The sequence below is a fragment of the Osmerus mordax genome, chromosome 10 (assembly GCF_038355195.1).
Source record: "Osmerus mordax isolate fOsmMor3 chromosome 10, fOsmMor3.pri, whole genome shotgun sequence".
Taxonomy (NCBI): Eukaryota; Metazoa; Chordata; class Actinopteri; order Osmeriformes; family Osmeridae; genus Osmerus; species Osmerus mordax.
Window position 1 is genome coordinate 113439 of NC_090059.1, and position 26796 is coordinate 140234.

A 26796-nucleotide genomic window follows, 5' to 3' on the forward strand; every position below is an offset into this window, starting at 1 on the left:
TTTTTTTTTTTTTATATCTAAAAGGGCGGGAAAACGCCACCGGCCGACAGGGCTCCGCCCACACCCCCTTTTCACCCCGTTTTTTTGGTAGGGATCGCTTGTTCCGCTTTGTTGGGGGGCCCCCCCCTTTTGAGGGTTTTTTGACCCTCACCCCAAAAACCCTAGCCCTAACCTAAACCCCTCTCCCCCAAACCTCACTCATTCAGACATTCCCTCCTTCCCTCCCTCCTTCCTTCCTTCCTTCCTTCCCTCCCTCCCTCCCTCCCTCCCTCCCTCCCTCCCTCACTAGCTTTTCTCTTTGACACGCTTAGAAAGATTGCACCCTTCCCGGAGACGCTGCAATACCGGGGCGATGCGCGGAGCGGACGGAGCGAGCCCCTGTTCCGACTCCCTGTTGCAAAAATCCGTTTAATATGTTGTCCTCGCATGGAGGACATATCAGATATTAAACTGATAAGAACAGATACTACACTTGATCTTAGCCAAAAGGCCGAGAAGCGATGACCGCATTATCGGACGCCCCCGGCGCGCGGACCCTCCGTGCACCACCTGGGCCGCTCGGTCACCACACCGAGAACGGCCGAAACCACCAAAAGCCAAAACCAAAGCCGAGGCCAAAAGCCGCAGGACAAGCAGGGACGGAAGCGGAAAGCCCAGGCCAAAAGCCGCAGGACAAGCAGGGACGGAAGCGGAAAGCCCAGGCCAAAAGCCGCAGGACAAGCAGGGACGGAAGCGGAAAGCCCAGGCCAAAAGCCGCAGGACAAGCAGGGACGGAAGCGGAAAGCCCAGGCCAAAAGCCGCAGGACAAGCAGGGACGGAAGCGGAAAGCCCAGGCCAAAAGCCGCAGGACAAGCAGGGACGGAAGCGGAAAGCCCAGGCCAAAAGCCGCAGGACAAGCAGGGACGGAAGCGGAAAGCCCAGGCCAAAAGCCGCAGGACAAGCAGGGACGGAAGCGGAAAGCCCAGGCCAAAAGGCAACAGAATTGAAACAGCTACAGAAGAAGCAAAGACAAAACCTGCCTTACCCGCAGGCACGCACCTAACCCCAAAGCCAACCTCACCCTGCTTTTGTCACACGTCCATCAGGCTCTGCCCTCCCTCGGGCAAAGCCTCCCAAAAATACCACGTTCCACTCGTCGGCGCTCCCCTCCACGGAAGTCTTTAGTAAAAGGCGAAAGGCTTGTGCGTGCTGAAGGGGAACCAGAGCGTCGATTTGAAACGACCCAAACGGCCTACCCCCAACCCCTCCGTTGGCCCTGACTCACCCGTCCGCGGGGGCGAACCGGGGAGAACCGGGGCGAACCGCATCCTTCTCGGGAAAAAAAAGGCGCGGAAACGCCACGGGCCGCAGAGGGGCTCGGCCCGCCCGCTTGGCTTTTCTTTCCTTACCGCACTTTCTCCATTTCATTGATGGCTTTTTCTCCATTAAGATCCGTACGTGTTTATCGTATGCGCCTTCCAGCCAGTCCACTCCGTGTTGGTGTCGACTGACACGGCGATAAAAAACTCATTCCGATTGCCTTCCAGTTTTTCACCTCGGCCCCGCTGAATGTCAGCCAGCTCTCTCTCTCTCTCTCTCTCTCTCTCTCTCTCTCTCTCTCTCTCTCTCTCTCTGTCACTCACTCACTCAGTCACTCACTCAGTCACTCACTCACTCAGTCACTCACTTTTTTTTTTTTTTTTTTTTTTTTTTTTTTTTTATATCTAAAAGGGCGGGAAAACGCCACCGGCCGACAGGGCTCCGCCCACACCCCCTTTTCACCCCGTTTTTTTGGTAGGGATCGCTTGTTCCGCTTTGTTGGGGGGCCCCCCCCTTTTGAGGGTTTTTTGACCCTCACCCCAAAAACCCTAGCCCTAACCTAAACCCCTCTCCCCCAAACCTCACTCATTCAGACATTCCCTCCTTCCCTCCCTCCTTCCTTCCTTCCTTCCTTCCCTCCCTCCCTCCCTCCCTCCCTCCCTCCCTCCCTCCCTCCCTCCCTCCCTCCCTCCCTCCCTCCCTCCCTCACTAGCTTTTCTCTTTGACACGCTTAGAAAGATTGCACCCTTCCCGGAGACGCTGCAATACCGGGGCGATGCGCGGAGCGGACGGAGCGAGCCCCTGTTCCGACTCCCTGTTGCAAAAATCCGTTTAATATGTTGTCCTCGCATGGAGGACATATCAGATATTAAACTGATAAGAACAGATACTACACTTGATCTTAGCCAAAAGGCCGAGAAGCGATGACCGCATTATCGGACGCCCCCGGCGCGCGGACCCTCCGTGCACCACCTGGGCCGCTCGGTCACCACACCGAGAACGGCCGAAACCACCAAAAGCCAAAACCAAAGCCGAGGCCAAAAGCCGCAGGACAAGCAGGGACGGAAGCGGAAAGCCCAGGCCAAAAGCCGCAGGACAAGCAGGGACGGAAGCGGAAAGCCCAGGCCAAAAGCCGCAGGACAAGCAGGGACGGAAGCGGAAAGCCCAGGCCAAAAGCCGCAGGACAAGCAGGGACGGAAGCGGAAAGCCCAGGCCAAAAGCCGCAGGACAAGCAGGGACGGAAGCGGAAAGCCCAGGCCAAAAGCCGCAGGACAAGCAGGGACGGAAGCGGAAAGCCCAGGCCAAAAGCCGCAGGACAAGCAGGGACGGAAGCGGAAAGCCCAGGCCAAAAGCCGCAGGACAAGCAGGGACGGAAGCGGAAAGCCCAGGCCAAAAGGCAACAGAATTGAAACAGCTACAGAAGAAGCAAAGACAAAACCTGCCTTACCCGCAGGCACGCACCTAACCCCAAAGCCAACCTCACCCTGCTTTTGTCACACGTCCATCAGGCTCTGCCCTCCCTCGGGCAAAGCCTCCCAAAAATACCACGTTCCACTCGTCGGCGCTCCCCTCCACGGAAGTCTTTAGTAAAAGGCGAAAGGCTTGTGCGTGCTGAAGGGGAACCAGAGCGTCGATTTGAAACGACCCAAACGGCCTACCCCCAACCCCTCCGTTGGCCCTGACTCACCCGTCCGCGGGGGCGAACCGGGGAGAACCGGGGCGAACCGCATCCTTCTCGGGAAAAAAAAGGCGCGGAAACGCCACGGGCCGCAGAGGGGCTCGGCCCGCCCGCTTGGCTTTTCTTTCCTTACCGCACTTTCTCCATTTCATTGATGGCTTTTTCTCCATTAAGATCCGTACGTGTTTATCGTATGCGCCTTCCAGCCAGTCCACTCCGTGTTGGTGTCGACTGACACGGCGATAAAAAACTCATTCCGATTGCCTTCCAGTTTTTCACCTCGGCCCCGCTGAATGTCAGCCAGCTCTCTCTCTCTCTCTCTCTCTCTCTCTCTCTCTCTCTCTCTCTCTCTCTCTCTCTGTCACTCACTCACTCAGTCACTCACTCAGTCACTCACTCACTCAGTCACTCACTTTTTTTTTTTTTTTTTTTTTTTTTTTTTTTTTATATCTAAAAGGGCGGGAAAACGCCACCGGCCGACAGGGCTCCGCCCACACCCCCTTTTCACCCCGTTTTTTTGGTAGGGATCGCTTGTTCCGCTTTGTTGGGGGGCCCCCCCCTTTTGAGGGTTTTTTGACCCTCACCCCAAAAACCCTAGCCCTAACCTAAACCCCTCTCCCCCAAACCTCACTCATTCAGACATTCCCTCCTTCCCTCCCTCCTTCCTTCCTTCCTTCCTTCCCTCCCTCCCTCCCTCCCTCCCTCCCTCCCTCCCTCCCTCCCTCCCTCCCTCCCTCACTAGCTTTTCTCTTTGACACGCTTAGAAAGATTGCACCCTTCCCGGAGACGCTGCAATACCGGGGCGATGCGCGGAGCGGACGGAGCGAGCCCCTGTTCCGACTCCCTGTTGCAAAAATCCGTTTAATATGTTGTCCTCGCATGGAGGACATATCAGATATTAAACTGATAAGAACAGATACTACACTTGATCTTAGCCAAAAGGCCGAGAAGCGATGACCGCATTATCGGACGCCCCCGGCGCGCGGACCCTCCGTGCACCACCTGGGCCGCTCGGTCACCACACCGAGAACGGCCGAAACCACCAAAAGCCAAAACCAAAGCCGAGGCCAAAAGCCGCAGGACAAGCAGGGACGGAAGCGGAAAGCCCAGGCCAAAAGCCGCAGGACAAGCAGGGACGGAAGCGGAAAGCCCAGGCCAAAAGCCGCAGGACAAGCAGGGACGGAAGCGGAAAGCCCAGGCCAAAAGCCGCAGGACAAGCAGGGACGGAAGCGGAAAGCCCAGGCCAAAAGCCGCAGGACAAGCAGGGACGGAAGCGGAAAGCCCAGGCCAAAAGCCGCAGGACAAGCAGGGACGGAAGCGGAAAGCCCAGGCCAAAAGCCGCAGGACAAGCAGGGACGGAAGCGGAAAGCCCAGGCCAAAAGCCGCAGGACAAGCAGGGACGGAAGCGGAAAGCCCAGGCCAAAAGCCGCAGGACAAGCAGGGACGGAAGCGGAAAGCCCAGGCCAAAAGCCGCAGGACAAGCAGGGACGGAAGCGGAAAGCCCAGGCCAAAAGCCGCAGGACAAGCAGGGACGGAAGCGGAAAGCCCAGGCCAAAAGGCAACAGAATTGAAACAGCTACAGAAGAAGCAAAGACAAAACCTGCCTTACCCGCAGGCACGCACCTAACCCCAAAGCCAACCTCACCCTGCTTTTGTCACACGTCCATCAGGCTCTGCCCTCCCTCGGGCAAAGCCTCCCAAAAATACCACGTTCCACTCGTCGGCGCTCCCCTCCACGGAAGTCTTTAGTAAAAGGCGAAAGGCTTGTGCGTGCTGAAGGGGAACCAGAGCGTCGATTTGAAACGACCCAAACGGCCTACCCCCAACCCCTCCGTTGGCCCTGACTCACCCGTCCGCGGGGGCGAACCGGGGAGAACCGGGGCGAACCGCATCCTTCTCGGGAAAAAAAAGGCGCGGAAACGCCACGGGCCGCAGAGGGGCTCGGCCCGCCCGCTTGGCTTTTCTTTCCTTACCGCACTTTCTCCATTTCATTGATGGCTTTTTCTCCATTAAGATCCGTACGTGTTTATCGTATGCGCCTTCCAGCCAGTCCACTCCGTGTTGGTGTCGACTGACACGGCGATAAAAAACTCATTCCGATTGCCTTCCAGTTTTTCACCTCGGCCCCGCTGAATGTCAGCCAGCTCTCTCTCTCTCTCTCTCTCTCTCTCTCTCTCTCTCTCTCTCTCTCTCTCTCTGTCACTCACTCACTCAGTCACTCACTCAGTCACTCACTCACTCAGTCACTCACTTTTTTTTTTTTTTTTTTTTTTTTTTTTTTTTTTATATCTAAAAGGGCGGGAAAACGCCACCGGCCGACAGGGCTCCGCCCACACCCCCTTTTCACCCCGTTTTTTTGGTAGGGATCGCTTGTTCCGCTTTGTTGGGGGGCCCCCCCCTTTTGAGGGTTTTTTGACCCTCACCCCAAAAACCCTAGCCCTAACCTAAACCCCTCTCCCCCAAACCTCACTCATTCAGACATTCCCTCCTTCCCTCCCTCCTTCCTTCCTTCCTTCCTTCCCTCCCTCCCTCCCTCCCTCCCTCCCTCCCTCCCTCACTAGCTTTTCTCTTTGACACGCTTAGAAAGATTGCACCCTTCCCGGAGACGCTGCAATACCGGGGCGATGCGCGGAGCGGACGGAGCGAGCCCCTGTTCCGACTCCCTGTTGCAAAAATCCGTTTAATATGTTGTCCTCGCATGGAGGACATATCAGATATTAAACTGATAAGAACAGATACTACACTTGATCTTAGCCAAAAGGCCGAGAAGCGATGACCGCATTATCGGACGCCCCCGGCGCGCGGACCCTCCGTGCACCACCTGGGCCGCTCGGTCACCACACCGAGAACGGCCGAAACCACCAAAAGCCAAAACCAAAGCCGAGGCCAAAAGCCGCAGGACAAGCAGGGACGGAAGCGGAAAGCCCAGGCCAAAAGCCGCAGGACAAGCAGGGACGGAAGCGGAAAGCCCAGGCCAAAAGCCGCAGGACAAGCAGGGACGGAAGCGGAAAGCCCAGGCCAAAAGCCGCAGGACAAGCAGGGACGGAAGCGGAAAGCCCAGGCCAAAAGCCGCAGGACAAGCAGGGACGGAAGCGGAAAGCCCAGGCCAAAAGCCGCAGGACAAGCAGGGACGGAAGCGGAAAGCCCAGGCCAAAAGCCGCAGGACAAGCAGGGACGGAAGCGGAAAGCCCAGGCCAAAAGCCGCAGGACAAGCAGGGACGGAAGCGGAAAGCCCAGGCCAAAAGCCGCAGGACAAGCAGGGACGGAAGCGGAAAGCCCAGGCCAAAAGGCAACAGAATTGAAACAGCTACAGAAGAAGCAAAGACAAAACCTGCCTTACCCGCAGGCACGCACCTAACCCCAAAGCCAACCTCACCCTGCTTTTGTCACACGTCCATCAGGCTCTGCCCTCCCTCGGGCAAAGCCTCCCAAAAATACCACGTTCCACTCGTCGGCGCTCCCCTCCACGGAAGTCTTTAGTAAAAGGCGAAAGGCTTGTGCGTGCTGAAGGGGAACCAGAGCGTCGATTTGAAACGACCCAAACGGCCTACCCCCAACCCCTCCGTTGGCCCTGACTCACCCGTCCGCGGGGGCGAACCGGGGAGAACCGGGGCGAACCGCATCCTTCTCGGGAAAAAAAAGGCGCGGAAACGCCACGGGCCGCAGAGGGGCTCGGCCCGCCCGCTTGGCTTTTCTTTCCTTACCGCACTTTCTCCATTTCATTGATGGCTTTTTCTCCATTAAGATCCGTACGTGTTTATCGTATGCGCCTTCCAGCCAGTCCACTCCGTGTTGGTGTCGACTGACACGGCGATAAAAAACTCATTCCGATTGCCTTCCAGTTTTTCACCTCGGCCCCGCTGAATGTCAGCCAGCTCTCTCTCTCTCTCTCTCTCTCTCTCTCTCTCTCTCTCTCTCTCTCTCTCTCTGTCACTCACTCACTCAGTCACTCACTCAGTCACTCACTCACTCAGTCACTCACTTTTTTTTTTTTTTTTTTTTTTTTTTTTTTTTTTATATCTAAAAGGGCGGGAAAACGCCACCGGCCGACAGGGCTCCGCCCACACCCCCTTTTCACCCCGTTTTTTTGGTAGGGATCGCTTGTTCCGCTTTGTTGGGGGGCCCCCCCCTTTTGAGGGTTTTTTGACCCTCACCCCAAAAACCCTAGCCCTAACCTAAACCCCTCTCCCCCAAACCTCACTCATTCAGACATTCCCTCCTTCCCTCCCTCCTTCCTTCCTTCCTTCCCTCCCTCCCTCCCTCCCTCCCTCCCTCCCTCCCTCACTAGCTTTTCTCTTTGACACGCTTAGAAAGATTGCACCCTTCCCGGAGACGCTGCAATACCGGGGCGATGCGCGGAGCGGACGGAGCGAGCCCCTGTTCCGACTCCCTGTTGCAAAAATCCGTTTAATATGTTGTCCTCGCATGGAGGACATATCAGATATTAAACTGATAAGAACAGATACTACACTTGATCTTAGCCAAAAGGCCGAGAAGCGATGACCGCATTATCGGACGCCCCCGGCGCGCGGACCCTCCGTGCACCACCTGGGCCGCTCGGTCACCACACCGAGAACGGCCGAAACCACCAAAAGCCAAAACCAAAGCCGAGGCCAAAAGCCGCAGGACAAGCAGGGACGGAAGCGGAAAGCCCAGGCCAAAAGCCGCAGGACAAGCAGGGACGGAAGCGGAAAGCCCAGGCCAAAAGCCGCAGGACAAGCAGGGACGGAAGCGGAAAGCCCAGGCCAAAAGCCGCAGGACAAGCAGGGACGGAAGCGGAAAGCCCAGGCCAAAAGCCGCAGGACAAGCAGGGACGGAAGCGGAAAGCCCAGGCCAAAAGCCGCAGGACAAGCAGGGACGGAAGCGGAAAGCCCAGGCCAAAAGCCGCAGGACAAGCAGGGACGGAAGCGGAAAGCCCAGGCCAAAAGCCGCAGGACAAGCAGGGACGGAAGCGGAAAGCCCAGGCCAAAAGGCAACAGAATTGAAACAGCTACAGAAGAAGCAAAGACAAAACCTGCCTTACCCGCAGGCACGCACCTAACCCCAAAGCCAACCTCACCCTGCTTTTGTCACACGTCCATCAGGCTCTGCCCTCCCTCGGGCAAAGCCTCCCAAAAATACCACGTTCCACTCGTCGGCGCTCCCCTCCACGGAAGTCTTTAGTAAAAGGCGAAAGGCTTGTGCGTGCTGAAGGGGAACCAGAGCGTCGATTTGAAACGACCCAAACGGCCTACCCCCAACCCCTCCGTTGGCCCTGACTCACCCGTCCGCGGGGGCGAACCGGGGAGAACCGGGGCGAACCGCATCCTTCTCGGGAAAAAAAAGGCGCGGAAACGCCACGGGCCGCAGAGGGGCTCGGCCCGCCCGCTTGGCTTTTCTTTCCTTACCGCACTTTCTCCATTTCATTGATGGCTTTTTCTCCATTAAGATCCGTACGTGTTTATCGTATGCGCCTTCCAGCCAGTCCACTCCGTGTTGGTGTCGACTGACACGGCGATAAAAAACTCATTCCGATTGCCTTCCAGTTTTTCACCTCGGCCCCGCTGAATGTCAGCCAGCTCTCTCTCTCTCTCTCTCTCTCTCTCTCTCTCTCTCTCTCTCTCTCTCTCTCTCTGTCACTCACTCACTCAGTCACTCACTCAGTCACTCACTCACTCAGTCACTCACTTTTTTTTTTTTTTTTTTTTTTTTTTTTTTTTTTATATCTAAAAGGGCGGGAAAACGCCACCGGCCGACAGGGCTCCGCCCACACCCCCTTTTCACCCCGTTTTTTTGGTAGGGATCGCTTGTTCCGCTTTGTTGGGGGGCCCCCCCCTTTTGAGGGTTTTTTGACCCTCACCCCAAAAACCCTAGCCCTAACCTAAACCCCTCTCCCCCAAACCTCACTCATTCAGACATTCCCTCCTTCCCTCCCTCCTTCCTTCCTTCCTTCCTTCCCTCCCTCCCTCCCTCCCTCCCTCCCTCCCTCCCTCCCTCACTAGCTTTTCTCTTTGACACGCTTAGAAAGATTGCACCCTTCCCGGAGACGCTGCAATACCGGGGCGATGCGCGGAGCGGACGGAGCGAGCCCCTGTTCCGACTCCCTGTTGCAAAAATCCGTTTAATATGTTGTCCTCGCATGGAGGACATATCAGATATTAAACTGATAAGAACAGATACTACACTTGATCTTAGCCAAAAGGCCGAGAAGCGATGACCGCATTATCGGACGCCCCCGGCGCGCGGACCCTCCGTGCACCACCTGGGCCGCTCGGTCACCACACCGAGAACGGCCGAAACCACCAAAAGCCAAAACCAAAGCCGAGGCCAAAAGCCGCAGGACAAGCAGGGACGGAAGCGGAAAGCCCAGGCCAAAAGCCGCAGGACAAGCAGGGACGGAAGCGGAAAGCCCAGGCCAAAAGCCGCAGGACAAGCAGGGACGGAAGCGGAAAGCCCAGGCCAAAAGCCGCAGGACAAGCAGGGACGGAAGCGGAAAGCCCAGGCCAAAAGCCGCAGGACAAGCAGGGACGGAAGCGGAAAGCCCAGGCCAAAAGCCGCAGGACAAGCAGGGACGGAAGCGGAAAGCCCAGGCCAAAAGCCGCAGGACAAGCAGGGACGGAAGCGGAAAGCCCAGGCCAAAAGCCGCAGGACAAGCAGGGACGGAAGCGGAAAGCCCAGGCCAAAAGGCAACAGAATTGAAACAGCTACAGAAGAAGCAAAGACAAAACCTGCCTTACCCGCAGGCACGCACCTAACCCCAAAGCCAACCTCACCCTGCTTTTGTCACACGTCCATCAGGCTCTGCCCTCCCTCGGGCAAAGCCTCCCAAAAATACCACGTTCCACTCGTCGGCGCTCCCCTCCACGGAAGTCTTTAGTAAAAGGCGAAAGGCTTGTGCGTGCTGAAGGGGAACCAGAGCGTCGATTTGAAACGACCCAAACGGCCTACCCCCAACCCCTCCGTTGGCCCTGACTCACCCGTCCGCGGGGGCGAACCGGGGAGAACCGGGGCGAACCGCATCCTTCTCGGGAAAAAAAAGGCGCGGAAACGCCACGGGCCGCAGAGGGGCTCGGCCCGCCCGCTTGGCTTTTCTTTCCTTACCGCACTTTCTCCATTTCATTGATGGCTTTTTCTCCATTAAGATCCGTACGTGTTTATCGTATGCGCCTTCCAGCCAGTCCACTCCGTGTTGGTGTCGACTGACACGGCGATAAAAAACTCATTCCGATTGCCTTCCAGTTTTTCACCTCGGCCCCGCTGAATGTCAGCCAGCTCTCTCTCTCTCTCTCTCTCTCTCTCTCTCTCTCTCTCTCTCTCTCTCTCTCTGTCACTCACTCACTCAGTCACTCACTCAGTCACTCACTCACTCAGTCACTCACTTTTTTTTTTTTTTTTTTTTTTTTTTTTTTTTTATATCTAAAAGGGCGGGAAAACGCCACCGGCCGACAGGGCTCCGCCCACACCCCCTTTTCACCCCGTTTTTTTGGTAGGGATCGCTTGTTCCGCTTTGTTGGGGGGCCCCCCCCTTTTGAGGGTTTTTTGACCCTCACCCCAAAAACCCTAGCCCTAACCTAAACCCCTCTCCCCCAAACCTCACTCATTCAGACATTCCCTCCTTCCCTCCCTCCTTCCTTCCTTCCTTCCTTCCCTCCCTCCCTCCCTCCCTCCCTCCCTCCCTCCCTCCCTCCCTCCCTCCCTCCCTCCCTCCCTCCCTCCCTCCCTCACTAGCTTTTCTCTTTGACACGCTTAGAAAGATTGCACCCTTCCCGGAGACGCTGCAATACCGGGGCGATGCGCGGAGCGGACGGAGCGAGCCCCTGTTCCGACTCCCTGTTGCAAAAATCCGTTTAATATGTTGTCCTCGCATGGAGGACATATCAGATATTAAACTGATAAGAACAGATACTACACTTGATCTTAGCCAAAAGGCCGAGAAGCGATGACCGCATTATCGGACGCCCCCGGCGCGCGGACCCTCCGTGCACCACCTGGGCCGCTCGGTCACCACACCGAGAACGGCCGAAACCACCAAAAGCCAAAACCAAAGCCGAGGCCAAAAGCCGCACAGGACAAGCAGGGGAGCGGAAGCGGAAAGCCCAGGCCAAAAGCCGCAGGACAAGCAGGGACGGAAGCGAAAGCCAGGCCAAAAGCCGCAGGACAAGCAGGACGGAAGCGGAAAGCCCAGGCCAAAAGCCGCAGGACAAGCAGGGACGGAAGCGGAAAGCCCAGGCCAAAAGCCGCAGGACAAGCAGGGACGGAAGCGGAAAGCCCAGGCCAAAAGCCGCAGGACAAGCAGGGACGGAAGCGGAAAGCCCAGGCCAAAAGCCGCAGGACAAGCAGGGACGGAAGCGGAAAGCCCAGGCCAAAAGCCGCAGGACAAGCAGGGACGGAAGCGGAAAGCCCAGGCCAAAAGCCGCAGGACAAGCAGGGACGGAAGCGGAAAGCCCAGGCCAAAAGCCGCAGGACAAGCAGGGACGGAAGCGGAAAGCCCAGGCCAAAAGGCAACAGAATTGAAACAGCTACAGAAGAAGCAAAGACAAAACCTGCCTTACCCGCAGGCACGCACCTAACCCCAAAGCCAACCTCACCCTGCTTTTGTCACACGTCCATCAGGCTCTGCCCTCCCTCGGGCAAAGCCTCCCAAAAATACCACGTTCCACTCGTCGGCGCTCCCCTCCACGGAAGTCTTTAGTAAAAGGCGAAAGGCTTGTGCGTGCTGAAGGGGAACCAGAGCGTCGATTTGAAACGACCCAAACGGCCTACCCCCAACCCCTCCGTTGGCCCTGACTCACCCGTCCGCGGGGGCGAACCGGGGAGAACCGGGGCGAACCGCATCCTTCTCGGGAAAAAAAAGGCGCGGAAACGCCACGGGCCGCAGAGGGGCTCGGCCCGCCCGCTTGGCTTTTCTTTCCTTACCGCACTTTCTCCATTTCATTGATGGCTTTTTCTCCATTAAGATCCGTACGTGTTTATCGTATGCGCCTTCCAGCCAGTCCACTCCGTGTTGGTGTCGACTGACACGGCGATAAAAAACTCATTCCGATTGCCTTCCAGTTTTTCACCTCGGCCCCGCTGAATGTCAGCCAGCTCTCTCTCTCTCTCTCTCTCTCTCTCTCTCTCTCTCTCTCTCTCTCTCTCTCTGTCACTCACTCACTCAGTCACTCACTCAGTCACTCACTCACTCAGTCACTCACTTTTTTTTTTTTTTTTTTTTTTTTTTTTTTTTTATATCTAAAAGGGCGGGAAAACGCCACCGGCCGACAGGGCTCCGCCCACACCCCCTTTTCACCCCGTTTTTTTGGTAGGGATCGCTTGTTCCGCTTTGTTGGGGGGCCCCCCCCTTTTGAGGGTTTTTTGACCCTCACCCCAAAAACCCTAGCCCTAACCTAAACCCCTCTCCCCCAAACCTCACTCATTCAGACATTCCCTCCTTCCCTCCCTCCTTCCTTCCTTCCTTCCTTCCCTCCCTCCCTCCCTCCCTCCCTCCCTCCCTCCCTCACTAGCTTTTCTCTTTGACACGCTTAGAAAGATTGCACCCTTCCCGGAGACGCTGCAAATACCGGGGCGATGCGCGGAGCGGACGGAGCGAGCCCCTGTTCCGACTCCCTGTTGCAAAAATCCGTTTAATATGTTGTCCTCGCATGGAGGACATATCAGATATTAAACTGATAAGAACAGATACTACACTTGATCTTAGCCAAAAGGCCGAGAAGCGATGACCGCATTATCGGACGCCCCCGGCGCGCGGACCCTCCGTGCACCACCTGGGCCGCTCGGTCACCACACCGAGAACGGCCGAAACCACCAAAAGCCAAAACCAAAGCCGAGGCCAAAAGCCGCAGGACAAGCAGGGACGGAAGCGGAAAGCCCAGGCCAAAAGCCGCAGGACAAGCAGGGACGGAAGCGGAAAGCCCAGGCCAAAAGCCGCAGGACAAGCAGGGACGGAAGCGGAAAGCCCAGGCCAAAAGCCGCAGGACAAGCAGGGACGGAAGCGGAAAGCCCAGGCCAAAAGCCGCAGGACAAGCAGGGACGGAAGCGGAAAGCCCAGGCCAAAAGCCGCAGGACAAGCAGGGACGGAAGCGGAAAGCCCAGGCCAAAAGCCGCAGGACAAGCAGGGACGGAAGCGGAAAGCCCAGGCCAAAAGCCGCAGGACAAGCAGGGACGGAAGCGGAAAGCCCAGGCCAAAAGGCAACAGAATTGAAACAGCTACAGAAGAAGCAAAGACAAAACCTGCCTTACCCGCAGGCACGCACCTAACCCCAAAGCCAACCTCACCCTGCTTTTGTCACACGTCCATCAGGCTCTGCCCTCCCTCGGGCAAAGCCTCCCAAAAATACCACGTTCCACTCGTCGGCGCTCCCCTCCACGGAAGTCTTTAGTAAAAGGCGAAAGGCTTGTGCGTGCTGAAGGGGAACCAGAGCGTCGATTTGAAACGACCCAAACGGCCTACCCCCAACCCCTCCGTTGGCCCTGACTCACCCGTCCGCGGGGGCGAACCGGGGAGAACCGGGGCGAACCGCATCCTTCTCGGGAAAAAAAAGGCGCGGAAACGCCACGGGCCGCAGAGGGGCTCGGCCCGCCCGCTTGGCTTTTCTTTCCTTACCGCACTTTCTCCATTTCATTGATGGCTTTTTCTCCATTAAGATCCGTACGTGTTTATCGTATGCGCCTTCCAGCCAGTCCACTCCGTGTTGGTGTCGACTGACACGGCGATAAAAAACTCATTCCGATTGCCTTCCAGTTTTTCACCTCGGCCCCGCTGAATGTCAGCCAGCTCTCTCTCTCTCTCTCTCTCTCTCTCTCTCTCTCTCTCTCTCTCTCTCTCTCTCTGTCACTCACTCACTCAGTCACTCACTCAGTCACTCACTCACTCAGTCACTCACTTTTTTTTTTTTTTTTTTTTTTTTTTTTTTTTTATATCTAAAAGGGCGGGAAAACGCCACCGGCCGACAGGGCTCCGCCCACACCCCCTTTTCACCCCGTTTTTTTGGTAGGGATCGCTTGTTCCGCTTTGTTGGGGGGCCCCCCCCTTTTGAGGGTTTTTTGACCCTCACCCCAAAAACCCTAGCCCTAACCTAAACCCCTCTCCCCCAAACCTCACTCATTCAGACATTCCCTCCTTCCCTCCCTCCTTCCTTCCTTCCTTCCTTCCCTCCCTCCCTCCCTCCCTCCCTCCCTCCCTCCCTCACTAGCTTTTCTCTTTGACACGCTTAGAAAGATTGCACCCTTCCCGGAGACGCTGCAATACCGGGGCGATGCGCGGAGCGGACGGAGCGAGCCCCTGTTCCGACTCCCTGTTGCAAAAATCCGTTTAATATGTTGTCCTCGCATGGAGGACATATCAGATATTAAACTGATAAGAACAGATACTACACTTGATCTTAGCCAAAAGGCCGAGAAGCGATGACCGCATTATCGGACGCCCCCGGCGCGCGGACCCTCCGTGCACCACCTGGGCCGCTCGGTCACCACACCGAGAACGGCCGAAACCACCAAAAGCCAAAACCAAAGCCGAGGCCAAAAGCCGCAGGACAAGCAGGGACGGAAGCGGAAAGCCCAGGCCAAAAGCCGCAGGACAAGCAGGGACGGAAGCGGAAAGCCCAGGCCAAAAGCCGCAGGACAAGCAGGGACGGAAGCGGAAAGCCCAGGCCAAAAGCCGCAGGACAAGCAGGGACGGAAGCGGAAAGCCCAGGCCAAAAGCCGCAGGACAAGCAGGGACGGAAGCGGAAAGCCCAGGCCAAAAGCCGCAGGACAAGCAGGGACGGAAGCGGAAAGCCCAGGCCAAAAGCCGCAGGACAAGCAGGGACGGAAGCGGAAAGCCCAGGCCAAAAGCCGCAGGACAAGCAGGGACGGAAGCGGAAAGCCCAGGCCAAAAGGCAACAGAATTGAAACAGCTACAGAAGAAGCAAAGACAAAACCTGCCTTACCCGCAGGCACGCACCTAACCCCAAAGCCAACCTCACCCTGCTTTTGTCACACGTCCATCAGGCTCTGCCCTCCCTCGGGCAAAGCCTCCCAAAAATACCACGTTCCACTCGTCGGCGCTCCCCTCCACGGAAGTCTTTAGTAAAAGGCGAAAGGCTTGTGCGTGCTGAAGGGGAACCAGAGCGTCGATTTGAAACGACCCAAACGGCCTACCCCCAACCCCTCCGTTGGCCCTGACTCACCCGTCCGCGGGGGCGAACCGGGGAGAACCGGGGCGAACCGCATCCTTCTCGGGAAAAAAAAGGCGCGGAAACGCCACGGGCCGCAGAGGGGCTCGGCCCGCCCGCTTGGCTTTTCTTTCCTTACCGCACTTTCTCCATTTCATTGATGGCTTTTTCTCCATTAAGATCCGTACGTGTTTATCGTATGCGCCTTCCAGCCAGTCCACTCCGTGTTGGTGTCGACTGACACGGCGATAAAAAACTCATTCCGATTGCCTTCCAGTTTTTCACCTCGGCCCCGCTGAATGTCAGCCAGCTCTCTCTCTCTCTCTCTCTCTCTCTCTCTCTCTCTCTCTCTCTCTCTCTCTCTCTCTGTCACTCACTCACTCAGTCACTCACTCAGTCACTCACTCACTCAGTCACTCACTTTTTTTTTTTTTTTTTTTTTTTTTTTTTATATCTAAAAGGGCGGGAAAACGCCACCGGCCGACAGGGCTCCGCCCACACCCCCTTTTCACCCCGTTTTTTTGGTAGGGATCGCTTGTTCCGCTTTGTTGGGGGGCCCCCCCCTTTTGAGGGTTTTTTGACCCTCACCCCAAAAACCCTAGCCCTAACCTAAACCCCTCTCCCCCAAACCTCACTCATTCAGACATTCCCTCCTTCCCTCCCTCCTTCCTTCCTTCCTTCCTTCCCTCCCTCCCTCCCTCCCTCCCTCCCTCCCTCCCTCCCTCACTAGCTTTTCTCTTTGACACGCTTAGAAAGATTGCACCCTTCCCGGAGACGCTGCAATACCGGGGCGATGCGCGGAGCGGACGGAGCGAGCCCCTGTTCCGACTCCCTGTTGCAAAAATCCGTTTAATATGTTGTCCTCGCATGGAGGACATATCAGATATTAAACTGATAAGAACAGATACTACACTTGATCTTAGCCAAAAGGCCGAGAAGCGATGACCGCATTATCGGACGCCCCCGGCGCGCGGACCCTCCGTGCACCACCTGGGCCGCTCGGTCACCACACCGAGAACGGCCGAAACCACCAAAAGCCAAAACCAAAGCCGAGGCCAAAAGCCGCAGGACAAGCAGGGACGGAAGCGGAAAGCCCAGGCCAAAAGCCGCAGGACAAGCAGGGACGGAAGCGGAAAGCCCAGGCCAAAAGCCGCAGGACAAGCAGGGACGGAAGCGGAAAGCCCAGGCCAAAAGCCGCAGGACAAGCAGGGACGGAAGCGGAAAGCCCAGGCCAAAAGCCGCAGGACAAGCAGGGACGGAAGCGGAAAGCCCAGGCCAAAAGCCGCAGGACAAGCAGGGACGGAAGCGGAAAGCCCAGGCCAAAAGCCGCAGGACAAGCAGGGACGGAAGCGGAAAGCCCAGGCCAAAAGCCGCAGGACAAGCAGGGACGGAAGCGGAAAGCCCAGGCCAAAAGGCAACAGAATTGAAACAGCTACAGAAGAAGCAAAGACAAAACCTGCCTTACCCGCAGGCACGCACCTAACCCCAAAGCCAACCTCACCCTGCTTTTGTCACACGTCCATCAGGCTCTGCCCTCCCTCGGGCAAAGCCTCCCAAAAATACCACGTTCCACTCGTCGGCGCTCCCCTCCACGGAAGTCTTTAGTAAAAGGCGAAAGGCTTGTGCGTGCTGAAGGGGAACCAGAGCGTCGATTTGAAACGACCCAAACGGCCTACCCCCAACCCCTCCGTTGGCCCTGACTCACCCGTCCGCGGGGGCGAACCGGGGAGAACCGGGGCGAACCGCATCCTTCTCGGGAAAAAAAAGGCGCGGAAACGCCACGGGCCGCAGAGGGGCTCGGCCCGCCCGCTTGGCTTTTCTTTCCTTACCGCACTTTCTCCATTTCATTGATGGCTTTTTCTCCATTAAGATCCGTACGTGTTTATCGTATGCGCCTTCCAGCCAGTCCACTCCGTGTTGGTGTCGACTGACACGGCGATAAAAAACTCATTCCGATTGCCTTCCAGTTTTTCACCTCGGCCCCGCTGAATGTCAGCCAGCTCTCTCTCTCTCTCTCTCTCTCTCTCTCTCTCTCTCTCTCTCTCTCTCTCTCTCTGTCACTCACTCACTCAGTCACTCACTCAGTCACTCACTCACTCAGTCACTCACTTTTTTTTTTTTTTTTTTTTTTTTTTTTTTTTTTATATCTAAAAGGGCGGGAAAACGCCACCGGCCGACAGGGCTCCGCCCACACCCCCTTTTCACCCCGTTTTTTTGGTAGGGATCGCTTGTTCCGCTTTGTTGGGGGGCCCCCCCCTTTTGAGGGTTTTTTGACCCTCACCCCAAAAACCCTAGCCCTAACCTAAACCCCTCTCCCCCAAACCTCACTCATTCAGACATTCCCTCCTTCCCTCCCTCCTTCCTTCCTTCCTTCCTTCCCTCCCTCCCTCCCTCCCTCCCTCCCTCCCTCCCTCCCTCCCTCACTAGCTTTTCTCTTTGACACGCTTAGAAAGATTGCACCCTTCCCGGAGACGCTGCAATACCGGGGCGATGCGCGGAGCGGACGGAGCGAGCCCCTGTTCCGACTCCCTGTTGCAAAAATCCGTTTAATATGTTGTCCTCGCATGGAGGACATATCAGATATTAAACTGATAAGAACAGATACTACACTTGATCTTAGCCAAAAGGCCGAGAAGCGATGACCGCATTATCGGACGCCCCCGGCGCGCGGACCCTCCGTGCACCACCTGGGCCGCTCGGTCACCACACCGAGAACGGCCGAAACCACCAAAAGCCAAAACCAAAGCCGAGGCCAAAAGCCGCAGGACAAGCAGGGACGGAAGCGGAAAGCCCAGGCCAAAAGCCGCAGGACAAGCAGGGACGGAAGCGGAAAGCCCAGGCCAAAAGCCGCAGGACAAGCAGGGACGGAAGCGGAAAGCCCAGGCCAAAAGCCGCAGGACAAGCAGGGACGGAAGCGGAAAGCCCAGGCCAAAAGCCGCAGGACAAGCAGGGACGGAAGCGGAAAGCCCAGGCCAAAAGCCGCAGGACAAGCAGGGACGGAAGCGGAAAGCCCAGGCCAAAAGCCGCAGGACAAGCAGGGACGGAAGCGGAAAGCCCAGGCCAAAAGCCGCAGGACAAGCAGGGACGGAAGCGGAAAGCCCAGGCCAAAAGGCAACAGAATTGAAACAGCTACAGAAGAAGCAAAGACAAAACCTGCCTTACCCGCAGGCACGCACCTAACCCCAAAGCCAACCTCACCCTGCTTTTGTCACACGTCCATCAGGCTCTGCCCTCCCTCGGGCAAAGCCTCCCAAAAATACCACGTTCCACTCGTCGGCGCTCCCCTCCACGGAAGTCTTTAGTAAAAGGCGAAAGGCTTGTGCGTGCTGAAGGGGAACCAGAGCGTCGATTTGAAACGACCCAAACGGCCTACCCCCAACCCCTCCGTTGGCCCTGACTCACCCGTCCGCGGGGGCGAACCGGGGAGAACCGGGGCGAACCGCATCCTTCTCGGGAAAAAAAAGGCGCGGAAACGCCACGGGCCGCAGAGGGGCTCGGCCCGCCCGCTTGGCTTTTCTTTCCTTACCGCACTTTCTCCATTTCATTGATGGCTTTTTCTCCATTAAGATCCGTACGTGTTTATCGTATGCGCCTTCCAGCCAGTCCACTCCGTGTTGGTGTCGACTGACACGGCGATAAAAAACTCATTCCGATTGCCTTCCAGTTTTTCACCTCGGCCCCGCTGAATGTCAGCCAGCTCTCTCTCTCTCTCTCTCTCTCTCTCTCTCTCTCTCTCTCTCTCTCTCTCTCTCTGTCACTCACTCACTCAGTCACTCACTCAGTCACTCACTCACTCAGTCACTCACTTTTTTTTTTTTTTTTTTTTTTTTTTTTTTTTTTATATCTAAAAGGGCGGGAAAACGCCACCGGCCGACAGGGCTCCGCCCACACCCCCTTTTCACCCCGTTTTTTTGGTAGGGATCGCTTGTTCCGCTTTGTTGGGGGGCCCCCCCCTTTTGAGGGTTTTTTGACCCTCACCCCAAAAACCCTAGCCCTAACCTAAACCCCTCTCCCCCAAACCTCACTCATTCAGACATTCCCTCCTTCCCTCCCTCCTTCCTTCCTTCCTTCCTTCCCTCCCTCCCTCCCTCCCTCCCTCCCTCCCTCCCTCCCTCCCTCCCTCCCTCCCTCACTAGCTTTTCTCTTTGACACGCTTAGAAAGATTGCACCCTTCCCGGAGACGCTGCAATACCGGGGCGATGCGCGGAGCGGACGGAGCGAGCCCCTGTTCCGACTCCCTGTTGCAAAAATCCGTTTAATATGTTGTCCTCGCATGGAGGACATATCAGATATTAAACTGATAAGAACAGATACTACACTTGATCTTAGCCAAAAGGCCGAGAAGCGATGACCGCATTATCGGACGCCCCCGGCGCGCGGACCCTCCGTGCACCACCTGGGCCGCTCGGTCACCACACCGAGAACGGCCGAAACCACCAAAAGCCAAAACCAAAGCCGAGGCCAAAAGCCGCAGGACAAGCAGGGACGGAAGCGGAAAGCCCAGGCCAAAAGCCGCAGGACAAGCAGGGACGGAAGCGGAAAGCCCAGGCCAAAAGCCGCAGGACAAGCAGGGACGGAAGCGGAAAGCCCAGGCCAAAAGCCGCAGGACAAGCAGGGACGGAAGCGGAAAGCCCAGGCCAAAAGCCGCAGGACAAGCAGGGACGGAAGCGGAAAGCCCAGGCCAAAAGCCGCAGGACAAGCAGGGACGGAAGCGGAAAGCCCAGGCCAAAAGCCGCAGGACAAGCAGGGACGGAAGCGGAAAGCCCAGGCCAAAAGCCGCAGGACAAGCAGGGACGGAAGCGGAAAGCCCAGGCCAAAAGCCGCAGGACAAGCAGGGACGGAAGCGGAAAGCCCAGGCCAAAAGGCAACAGAATTGAAACAGCTACAGAAGAAGCAAAGACAAAACCTGCCTTACCCGCAGGCACGCACCTAACCCCAAAGCCAACCTCACCCTGCTTTTGTCACACGTCCATCAGGCTCTGCCCTCCCTCGGGCAAAGCCTCCCAAAAATACCACGTTCCACTCGTCGGCGCTCCCCTCCACGGAAGTCTTTAGTAAAAGGCGAAAGGCTTGTGCGTGCTGAAGGGGAACCAGAGCGTCGATTTGAAACGACCCAAACGGCCTACCCCCAACCCCTCCGTTGGCCCTGACTCACCCGTCCGCGGGGGCGAACCGGGGAGAACCGGGGCGAACCGCATCCTTCTCGGGAAAAAAAAGGCGCGGAAACGCCACGGGCCGCAGAGGGGCTCGGCCCGCCCGCTTGGCTTTTCTTTCCTTACCGCACTTTCTCCATTTCATTGATGGCTTTTTCTCCATTAAGATCCGTACGTGTTTATCGTATGCGCCTTCCAGCCAGTCCACTCCGTGTTGGTGTCGACTGACACGGCGATAAAAAACTCATTCCGATTGCCTTCCAGTTTTTCACCTCGGCCCCGCTGAATGTCAGCCAGCTCTCTCTCTCTCTCTCTCTCTCTCTCTCTCTCTCTCTCTCTCTCTCTCTCTCTCTGTCACTCACTCACTCAGTCACTCACTCAGTCACTCACTCACTCAGTCACTCACTTTTTTTTTTTTTTTTTTTTTTTTTTTTTTTTTTATATCTAAAAGGGCGGGAAAACGCCACCGGCCGACAGGGCTCCGCCCACACCCCCTTTTCACCCCGTTTTTTTGGTAGGGATCGCTTGTTCCGCTTTGTTGGGGGGCCCCCCCCTTTTGAGGGTTTTTTGACCCTCACCCCAAAAACCCTAGCCCTAACCTAAACCCCTCTCCCCCAAACCTCACTCATTCAGACATTCCCTCCTTCCCTCCCTCCTTCCTTCCTTCCTTCCTTCCCTCCCTCCCTCCCTCCCTCCCTCCCTCCCTCCCTCCCTCCCTCCCTCCCTCCCTCCCTCCCTCCCTCCCTCCCTCACTAGCTTTTCTCTTTGACACGCTTAGAAAGATTGCACCCTTCCCGGAGACGCTGCAATACCGGGGCGATGCGCGGAGCGGACGGAGCGAGCCCCTGTTCCGACTCCCTGTTGCAAAAATCCGTTTAATATGTTGTCCTCGCATGGAGGACATATCAGATATTAAACTGATAAGAACAGATACTACACTTGATCTTAGCCAAAAGGCCGAGAAGCGATGACCGCATTATCGGACGCCCCCGGCGCGCGGACCCTCCGTGCACCACCTGGGCCGCTCGGTCACCACACCGAGAACGGCCGAAACCACCAAAAGCCAAAACCAAAGCCGAGGCCAAAAGCCGCAGGACAAGCAGGGACGGAAGCGGAAAGCCCAGGCCAAAAGCCGCAGGACAAGCAGGGACGGAAGCGGAAAGCCCAGGCCAAAAGCCGCAGGACAAGCAGGGACGGAAGCGGAAAGCCCAGGCCAAAAGCCGCAGGACAAGCAGGGACGGAAGCGGAAAGCCCAGGCCAAAAGCCGCAGGACAAGCAGGGACGGAAGCGGAAAGCCCAGGCCAAAAGCCGCAGGACAAGCAGGGACGGAAGCGGAAAGCCCAGGCCAAAAGCCGCAGGACAAGCAGGGACGGAAGCGGAAAGCCCAGGCCAAAAGCCGCAGGACAAGCAGGGACGGAAGCGGAAAGCCCAGGCCAAAAGGCAACAGAATTGAAACAGCTACAGAAGAAGCAAAGACAAAACCTGCCTTACCCGCAGGCACGCACCTAACCCCAAAGCCAACCTCACCCTGCTTTTGTCACACGTCCATCAGGCTCTGCCCTCCCTCGGGCAAAGCCTCCCAAAAATACCACGTTCCACTCGTCGGCGCTCCCCTCCACGGAAGTCTTTAGTAAAAGGCGAAAGGCTTGTGCGTGCTGAAGGGGAACCAGAGCGTCGATTTGAAACGACCCAAACGGCCTACCCCCAACCCCTCCGTTGGCCCTGACTCACCCGTCCGCGGGGGCGAACCGGGGAGAACCGGGGCGAACCGCATCCTTCTCGGGAAAAAAAAGGCGCGGAAACGCCACGGGCCGCAGAGGGGCTCGGCCCGCCCGCTTGGCTTTTCTTTCCTTACCGCACTTTCTCCATTTCATTGATGGCTTTTTCTCCATTAAGATCCGTACGTGTTTATCGTATGCGCCTTCCAGCCAGTCCACTCCGTGTTGGTGTCGACTGACACGGCGATAAAAAACTCATTCCGATTGCCTTCCAGTTTTTCACCTCGGCCCCGCTGAATGTCAGCCAGCTCTCTCTCTCTCTCTCTCTCTCTCTCTCTCTCTCTCTCTCTCTCTCTCTCTCTGTCACTCACTCACTCAGTCACTCACTCAGTCACTCACTCACTCAGTCACTCACTTTTTTTTTTTTTTTTTTTTTTTTTTTTTTTTTTTATATCTAAAAGGGCGGGAAAACGCCACCGGCCGACAGGGCTCCGCCCACACCCCCTTTTCACCCCGTTTTTTTGGTAGGGATCGCTTGTTCCGCTTTGTTGGGGGGCCCCCCCCCTTTTGAGGGTTTTTTGACCCTCACCCCAAAAACCCTAGCCCTAACCTAAACCCCTCTCCCCCAAACCTCACTCATTCAGACATTCCCTCCTTCCCTCCCTCCTTCCTTCCTTCCTTCCTTCCCTCCCTCCCTCCCTCCCTCCCTCCCTCCCTCCCTCCCTCCCTCCCTCACTAGCTTTTCTCTTTGACACGCTTAGAAAGATTGCACCCTTCCCGGAGACGCTGCAATACCGGGGCGATGCGCGGAGCGGACGGAGCGAGCCCCTGTTCCGACTCCCTGTTGCAAAAATCCGTTTAATATGTTGTCCTCGCATGGAGGACATATCAGATATTAAACTGATAAGAACAGATACTACACTTGATCTTAGCCAAAAGGCCGAGAAGCGATGACCGCATTATCGGACGCCCCCGGCGCGCGGACCCTCCGTGCACCACCTGGGCCGCTCGGTCACCACACCGAGAACGGCCGAAACCACCAAAAGCCAAAACCAAAGCCGAGGCCAAAAGCCGCAGGACAAGCAGGGACGGAAGCGGAAAGCCCAGGCCAAAAGCCGCAGGACAAGCAGGGACGGAAGCGGAAAGCCCAGGCCAAAAGCCGCAGGACAAGCAGGGACGGAAGCGGAAAGCCCAGGCCAAAAGCCGCAGGACAAGCAGGGACGGAAGCGGAAAGCCCAGGCCAAAAGCCGCAGGACAAGCAGGGACGGAAGCGGAAAGCCCAGGCCAAAAGCCGCAGGACAAGCAGGGACGGAAGCGGAAAGCCCAGGCCAAAAGCCGCAGGACAAGCAGGGACGGAAGCGGAAAGCCCAGGCCAAAAGCCGCAGGACAAGCAGGGACGGAAGCGGAAAGCCCAGGCCAAAAGCCGCAGGACAAGCAGGGACGGAAGCGGAAAGCCCAGGCCAAAAGGCAACAGAATTGAAACAGCTACAGAAGAAGCAAAGACAAAACCTGCCTTACCCGCAGGCACGCACCTAACCCCAAAGCCAACCTCACCCTGCTTTTGTCACACGTCCATCAGGCTCTGCCCTCCCTCGGGCAAAGCCTCCCAAAAATACCACGTTCCACTCGTCGGCGCTCCCCTCCACGGAAGTCTTTAGTAAAAGGCGAAAGGCTTGTGCGTGCTGAAGGGGAACCAGAGCGTCGATTTGAAACGACCCAAACGGCCTACCCCCAACCCCTCCGTTGGCCCTGACTCACCCGTCCGCGGGGGCGAACCGGGGAGAACCGGGGCGAACCGCATCCTTCTCGGGAAAAAAAAGGCGCGGAAACGCCACGGGCCGCAGAGGGGCTCGGCCCGCCCGCTTGGCTTTTCTTTCCTTACCGCACTTTCTCCATTTCATTGATGGCTTTTTCTCCATTAAGATCCGTACGTGTTTATCGTATGCGCCTTCCAGCCAGTCCACTCCGTGTTGGTGTCGACTGACACGGCGATAAAAAACTCATTCCGATTGCCTTCCAGTTTTTCACCTCGGCCCCGCTGAATGTCAGCCAGCTCTCTCTCTCTCTCTCTCTCTCTCTCTCTCTCTCTCTCTCTCTCTCTCTCTCTCTGTCACTCACTCACTCAGTCACTCACTCAGTCACTCACTCACTCAGTCACTCACTTTTTTTTTTTTTTTTTTTTTTTTTTTTTTTTTTATATCTAAAAGGGCGGGAAAACGCCACCGGCCGACAGGGCTCCGCCCACACCCCCTTTTCACCCCGTTTTTTTGGTAGGGATCGCTTGTTCCGCTTTGTTGGGGGGCCCCCCCCTTTTGAGGGTTTTTTGACCCTCACCCCAAAAACCCTAGCCCTAACCTAAACCCCTCTCCCCCAAACCTCACTCATTCAGACATTCCCTCCTTCCCTCCCTCCTTCCTTCCTTCCTTCCTTCCCTCCCTCCCTCCCTCCCTCCCTCCCTCCCTCCCTCACTAGCTTTTCTCTTTGACACGCTTAGAAAGATTGCACCCTTCCCGGAGACGCTGCAATACCGGGGCGATGCGCGGAGCGGACGGAGCGAGCCCCTGTTCCGACTCCCTGTTGCAAAAATCCGTTTAATATGTTGTCCTCGCATGGAGGACATATCAGATATTAAACTGATAAGAACAGATACTACACTTGATCTTAGCCAAAAGGCCGAGAAGCGATGACCGCATTATCGGACGCCCCCGGCGCGCGGACCCTCCGTGCACCACCTGGGCCGCTCGGTCACCACACCGAGAACGGCCGAAACCACCAAAAGCCAAAACCAAAGCCGAGGCCAAAAGCCGCAGGACAAGCAGGGACGGAAGCGGAAAGCCCAGGCCAAAAGCCGCAGGACAAGCAGGGACGGAAGCGGAAAGCCCAGGCCAAAAGCCGCAGGACAAGCAGGGACGGAAGCGGAAAGCCCAGGCCAAAAGCCGCAGGACAAGCAGGGACGGAAGCGGAAAGCCCAGGCCAAAAGCCGCAGGACAAGCAGGGACGGAAGCGGAAAGCCCAGGCCAAAAGCCGCAGGACAAGCAGGGACGGAAGCGGAAAGCCCAGGCCAAAAGCCGCAGGACAAGCAGGGACGGAAGCGGAAAGCCCAGGCCAAAAGCCGCAGGACAAGCAGGGACGGAAGCGGAAAGCCCAGGCCAAAAGGCAACAGAATTGAAACAGCTACAGAAGAAGCAAAGACAAAACCTGCCTTACCCGCAGGCACGCACCTAACCCCAAAGCCAACCTCACCCTGCTTTTGTCACACGTCCATCAGGCTCTGCCCTCCCTCGGGCAAAGCCTCCCAAAAATACCACGTTCCACTCGTCGGCGCTCCCCTCCACGGAAGTCTTTAGTAAAAGGCGAAAGGCTTGTGCGTGCTGAAGGGGAACCAGAGCGTCGATTTGAAACGACCCAAACGGCCTACCCCCAACCCCTCCGTTGGCCCTGACTCACCCGTCCGCGGGGGCGAACCGGGGAGAACCGGGGCGAACCGCATCCTTCTCGGGAAAAAAAAGGCGCGGAAACGCCACGGGCCGCAGAGGGGCTCGGCCCGCCCGCTTGGCTTTTCTTTCCTTACCGCACTTTCTCCATTTCATTGATGGCTTTTTCTCCATTAAGATCCGTACGTGTTTATCGTATGCGCCTTCCAGCCAGTCCACTCCGTGTTGGTGTCGACTGACACGGCGATAAAAAACTCATTCCGATTGCCTTCCAGTTTTTCACCTCGGCCCCGCTGAATGTCAGCCAGCTCTCTCTCTCTCTCTCTCTCTCTCTCTCTCTCTCTCTCTCTCTCTCTCTCTCTCTGTCACTCACTCACTCAGTCACTCACTCAGTCACTCACTCACTCAGTCACTCACTTTTTTTTTTTTTTTTTTTTTTTTTTTTTTTTTTATATCTAAAAGGGCGGGAAAACGCCACCGGCCGACAGGGCTCCGCCCACACCCCCTTTTCACCCCGTTTTTTTGGTAGGGATCGCTTGTTCCGCTTTGTTGGGGGGCCCCCCCCTTTTGAGGGTTTTTTGACCCTCACCCCAAAAACCCTAGCCCTAACCTAAACCCCTCTCCCCCAAACCTCACTCATTCAGACATTCCCTCCTTCCCTCCCTCCTTCCTTCCTTCCTTCCTTCCCTCCCTCCCTCCCTCCCTCCCTCCCTCCCTCCCTCCCTCACTAGCTTTTCTCTTTGACACGCTTAGAAAGATTGCACCCTTCCCGGAGACGCTGCAATACCGGGGCGATGCGCGGAGCGGACGGAGCGAGCCCCTGTTCCGACTCCCTGTTGCAAAAATCCGTTTAATATGTTGTCCTCGCATGGAGGACATATCAGATATTAAACTGATAAGAACAGATACTACACTTGATCTTAGCCAAAAGGCCGAGAAGCGATGACCGCATTATCGGACGCCCCCGGCGCGCGGACCCTCCGTGCACCACCTGGGCCGCTCGGTCACCACACCGAGAACGGCCGAAACCACCAAAAGCCAAAACCAAAGCCGAGGCCAAAAGCCGCAGGACAAGCAGGGACGGAAGCGGAAAGCCCAGGCCAAAAGCCGCAGGACAAGCAGGGACGGAAGCGGAAAGCCCAGGCCAAAAGCCGCAGGACAAGCAGGGACGGAAGCGGAAAGCCCAGGCCAAAAGCCGCAGGACAAGCAGGGACGGAAGCGGAAAGCCCAGGCCAAAAGCCGCAGGACAAGCAGGGACGGAAGCGGAAAGCCCAGGCCAAAAGCCGCAGGACAAGCAGGGACGGAAGCGGAAAGCCCAGGCCAAAAGCCGCAGGACAAGCAGGGACGGAAGCGGAAAGCCCAGGCCAAAAGCCGCAGGACAAG

At 56.8% G+C, this 26796-nt stretch overlaps 31 non-coding genes across 31 annotated transcripts; all 31 read right to left on the reverse strand.

The window, feature by feature from the left end:
- Window positions 1-311: 311 nt before the first annotated feature.
- On the reverse strand, window positions 312-502 carry LOC136951237 (U2 spliceosomal RNA). The gene has a single exon (XR_010877722.1). It is a non-coding gene; the product is annotated as a U2 spliceosomal RNA (small nuclear RNA).
- Window positions 503-1090: 588 nt separating this feature from the next.
- LOC136951133 (U5 spliceosomal RNA) lies at window positions 1091-1208 on the reverse strand. Its single transcript, XR_010877623.1, has one exon. It is a non-coding gene; the product is annotated as a U5 spliceosomal RNA (small nuclear RNA).
- Window positions 1209-2033: 825 nt separating this feature from the next.
- LOC136951239 (U2 spliceosomal RNA) lies at window positions 2034-2224 on the reverse strand. The gene has a single exon (XR_010877724.1). It is a non-coding gene; the product is annotated as a U2 spliceosomal RNA (small nuclear RNA).
- A 588-nt stretch (window positions 2225-2812) lies between these two features.
- On the reverse strand, window positions 2813-2930 carry LOC136951134 (U5 spliceosomal RNA). Its single transcript, XR_010877624.1, has one exon. It is a non-coding gene; the product is annotated as a U5 spliceosomal RNA (small nuclear RNA).
- Window positions 2931-3741: 811 nt separating this feature from the next.
- On the reverse strand, window positions 3742-3932 carry LOC136951240 (U2 spliceosomal RNA). Its single transcript, XR_010877725.1, has one exon. It is a non-coding gene; the product is annotated as a U2 spliceosomal RNA (small nuclear RNA).
- Window positions 3933-4652: 720 nt separating this feature from the next.
- LOC136951135 (U5 spliceosomal RNA) lies at window positions 4653-4770 on the reverse strand. Its single transcript, XR_010877625.1, has one exon. It is a non-coding gene; the product is annotated as a U5 spliceosomal RNA (small nuclear RNA).
- Window positions 4771-5560: 790 nt separating this feature from the next.
- LOC136951241 (U2 spliceosomal RNA) lies at window positions 5561-5751 on the reverse strand. The gene has a single exon (XR_010877726.1). It is a non-coding gene; the product is annotated as a U2 spliceosomal RNA (small nuclear RNA).
- Window positions 5752-6383: 632 nt separating this feature from the next.
- LOC136951136 (U5 spliceosomal RNA) lies at window positions 6384-6501 on the reverse strand. The gene has a single exon (XR_010877626.1). It is a non-coding gene; the product is annotated as a U5 spliceosomal RNA (small nuclear RNA).
- A 786-nt stretch (window positions 6502-7287) lies between these two features.
- On the reverse strand, window positions 7288-7478 carry LOC136951242 (U2 spliceosomal RNA). The gene has a single exon (XR_010877727.1). It is a non-coding gene; the product is annotated as a U2 spliceosomal RNA (small nuclear RNA).
- A 588-nt stretch (window positions 7479-8066) lies between these two features.
- On the reverse strand, window positions 8067-8184 carry LOC136951137 (U5 spliceosomal RNA). Its single transcript, XR_010877627.1, has one exon. It is a non-coding gene; the product is annotated as a U5 spliceosomal RNA (small nuclear RNA).
- Window positions 8185-8980: 796 nt separating this feature from the next.
- On the reverse strand, window positions 8981-9171 carry LOC136951243 (U2 spliceosomal RNA). The gene has a single exon (XR_010877728.1). It is a non-coding gene; the product is annotated as a U2 spliceosomal RNA (small nuclear RNA).
- Window positions 9172-9759: 588 nt separating this feature from the next.
- LOC136951138 (U5 spliceosomal RNA) lies at window positions 9760-9877 on the reverse strand. The gene has a single exon (XR_010877628.1). It is a non-coding gene; the product is annotated as a U5 spliceosomal RNA (small nuclear RNA).
- Window positions 9878-10706: 829 nt separating this feature from the next.
- Window positions 10707-10897, reverse strand: LOC136951244 (U2 spliceosomal RNA). The gene has a single exon (XR_010877729.1). It is a non-coding gene; the product is annotated as a U2 spliceosomal RNA (small nuclear RNA).
- Window positions 10898-11574: 677 nt separating this feature from the next.
- LOC136951139 (U5 spliceosomal RNA) lies at window positions 11575-11692 on the reverse strand. Its single transcript, XR_010877629.1, has one exon. It is a non-coding gene; the product is annotated as a U5 spliceosomal RNA (small nuclear RNA).
- Window positions 11693-12481: 789 nt separating this feature from the next.
- On the reverse strand, window positions 12482-12673 carry LOC136951092 (U2 spliceosomal RNA). Its single transcript, XR_010877593.1, has one exon. It is a non-coding gene; the product is annotated as a U2 spliceosomal RNA (small nuclear RNA).
- A 588-nt stretch (window positions 12674-13261) lies between these two features.
- Window positions 13262-13379, reverse strand: LOC136951140 (U5 spliceosomal RNA). Its single transcript, XR_010877630.1, has one exon. It is a non-coding gene; the product is annotated as a U5 spliceosomal RNA (small nuclear RNA).
- A 791-nt stretch (window positions 13380-14170) lies between these two features.
- Window positions 14171-14361, reverse strand: LOC136951245 (U2 spliceosomal RNA). Its single transcript, XR_010877730.1, has one exon. It is a non-coding gene; the product is annotated as a U2 spliceosomal RNA (small nuclear RNA).
- A 588-nt stretch (window positions 14362-14949) lies between these two features.
- On the reverse strand, window positions 14950-15067 carry LOC136951141 (U5 spliceosomal RNA). The gene has a single exon (XR_010877631.1). It is a non-coding gene; the product is annotated as a U5 spliceosomal RNA (small nuclear RNA).
- A 793-nt stretch (window positions 15068-15860) lies between these two features.
- Window positions 15861-16051, reverse strand: LOC136951246 (U2 spliceosomal RNA). Its single transcript, XR_010877731.1, has one exon. It is a non-coding gene; the product is annotated as a U2 spliceosomal RNA (small nuclear RNA).
- A 588-nt stretch (window positions 16052-16639) lies between these two features.
- LOC136951143 (U5 spliceosomal RNA) lies at window positions 16640-16757 on the reverse strand. Its single transcript, XR_010877633.1, has one exon. It is a non-coding gene; the product is annotated as a U5 spliceosomal RNA (small nuclear RNA).
- Window positions 16758-17557: 800 nt separating this feature from the next.
- On the reverse strand, window positions 17558-17748 carry LOC136951247 (U2 spliceosomal RNA). Its single transcript, XR_010877732.1, has one exon. It is a non-coding gene; the product is annotated as a U2 spliceosomal RNA (small nuclear RNA).
- A 588-nt stretch (window positions 17749-18336) lies between these two features.
- Window positions 18337-18454, reverse strand: LOC136951144 (U5 spliceosomal RNA). Its single transcript, XR_010877634.1, has one exon. It is a non-coding gene; the product is annotated as a U5 spliceosomal RNA (small nuclear RNA).
- An 812-nt stretch (window positions 18455-19266) lies between these two features.
- LOC136951248 (U2 spliceosomal RNA) lies at window positions 19267-19457 on the reverse strand. The gene has a single exon (XR_010877733.1). It is a non-coding gene; the product is annotated as a U2 spliceosomal RNA (small nuclear RNA).
- A 632-nt stretch (window positions 19458-20089) lies between these two features.
- On the reverse strand, window positions 20090-20207 carry LOC136951145 (U5 spliceosomal RNA). Its single transcript, XR_010877635.1, has one exon. It is a non-coding gene; the product is annotated as a U5 spliceosomal RNA (small nuclear RNA).
- Window positions 20208-21039: 832 nt separating this feature from the next.
- On the reverse strand, window positions 21040-21230 carry LOC136951251 (U2 spliceosomal RNA). Its single transcript, XR_010877735.1, has one exon. It is a non-coding gene; the product is annotated as a U2 spliceosomal RNA (small nuclear RNA).
- Window positions 21231-21818: 588 nt separating this feature from the next.
- LOC136951146 (U5 spliceosomal RNA) lies at window positions 21819-21936 on the reverse strand. The gene has a single exon (XR_010877636.1). It is a non-coding gene; the product is annotated as a U5 spliceosomal RNA (small nuclear RNA).
- Window positions 21937-22740: 804 nt separating this feature from the next.
- On the reverse strand, window positions 22741-22931 carry LOC136951252 (U2 spliceosomal RNA). Its single transcript, XR_010877736.1, has one exon. It is a non-coding gene; the product is annotated as a U2 spliceosomal RNA (small nuclear RNA).
- A 632-nt stretch (window positions 22932-23563) lies between these two features.
- On the reverse strand, window positions 23564-23681 carry LOC136951147 (U5 spliceosomal RNA). The gene has a single exon (XR_010877637.1). It is a non-coding gene; the product is annotated as a U5 spliceosomal RNA (small nuclear RNA).
- Window positions 23682-24473: 792 nt separating this feature from the next.
- Window positions 24474-24664, reverse strand: LOC136951253 (U2 spliceosomal RNA). The gene has a single exon (XR_010877737.1). It is a non-coding gene; the product is annotated as a U2 spliceosomal RNA (small nuclear RNA).
- A 588-nt stretch (window positions 24665-25252) lies between these two features.
- Window positions 25253-25370, reverse strand: LOC136951150 (U5 spliceosomal RNA). Its single transcript, XR_010877639.1, has one exon. It is a non-coding gene; the product is annotated as a U5 spliceosomal RNA (small nuclear RNA).
- Window positions 25371-26166: 796 nt separating this feature from the next.
- LOC136951254 (U2 spliceosomal RNA) lies at window positions 26167-26357 on the reverse strand. The gene has a single exon (XR_010877738.1). It is a non-coding gene; the product is annotated as a U2 spliceosomal RNA (small nuclear RNA).
- Window positions 26358-26796: the final 439 nt, after the last annotated feature.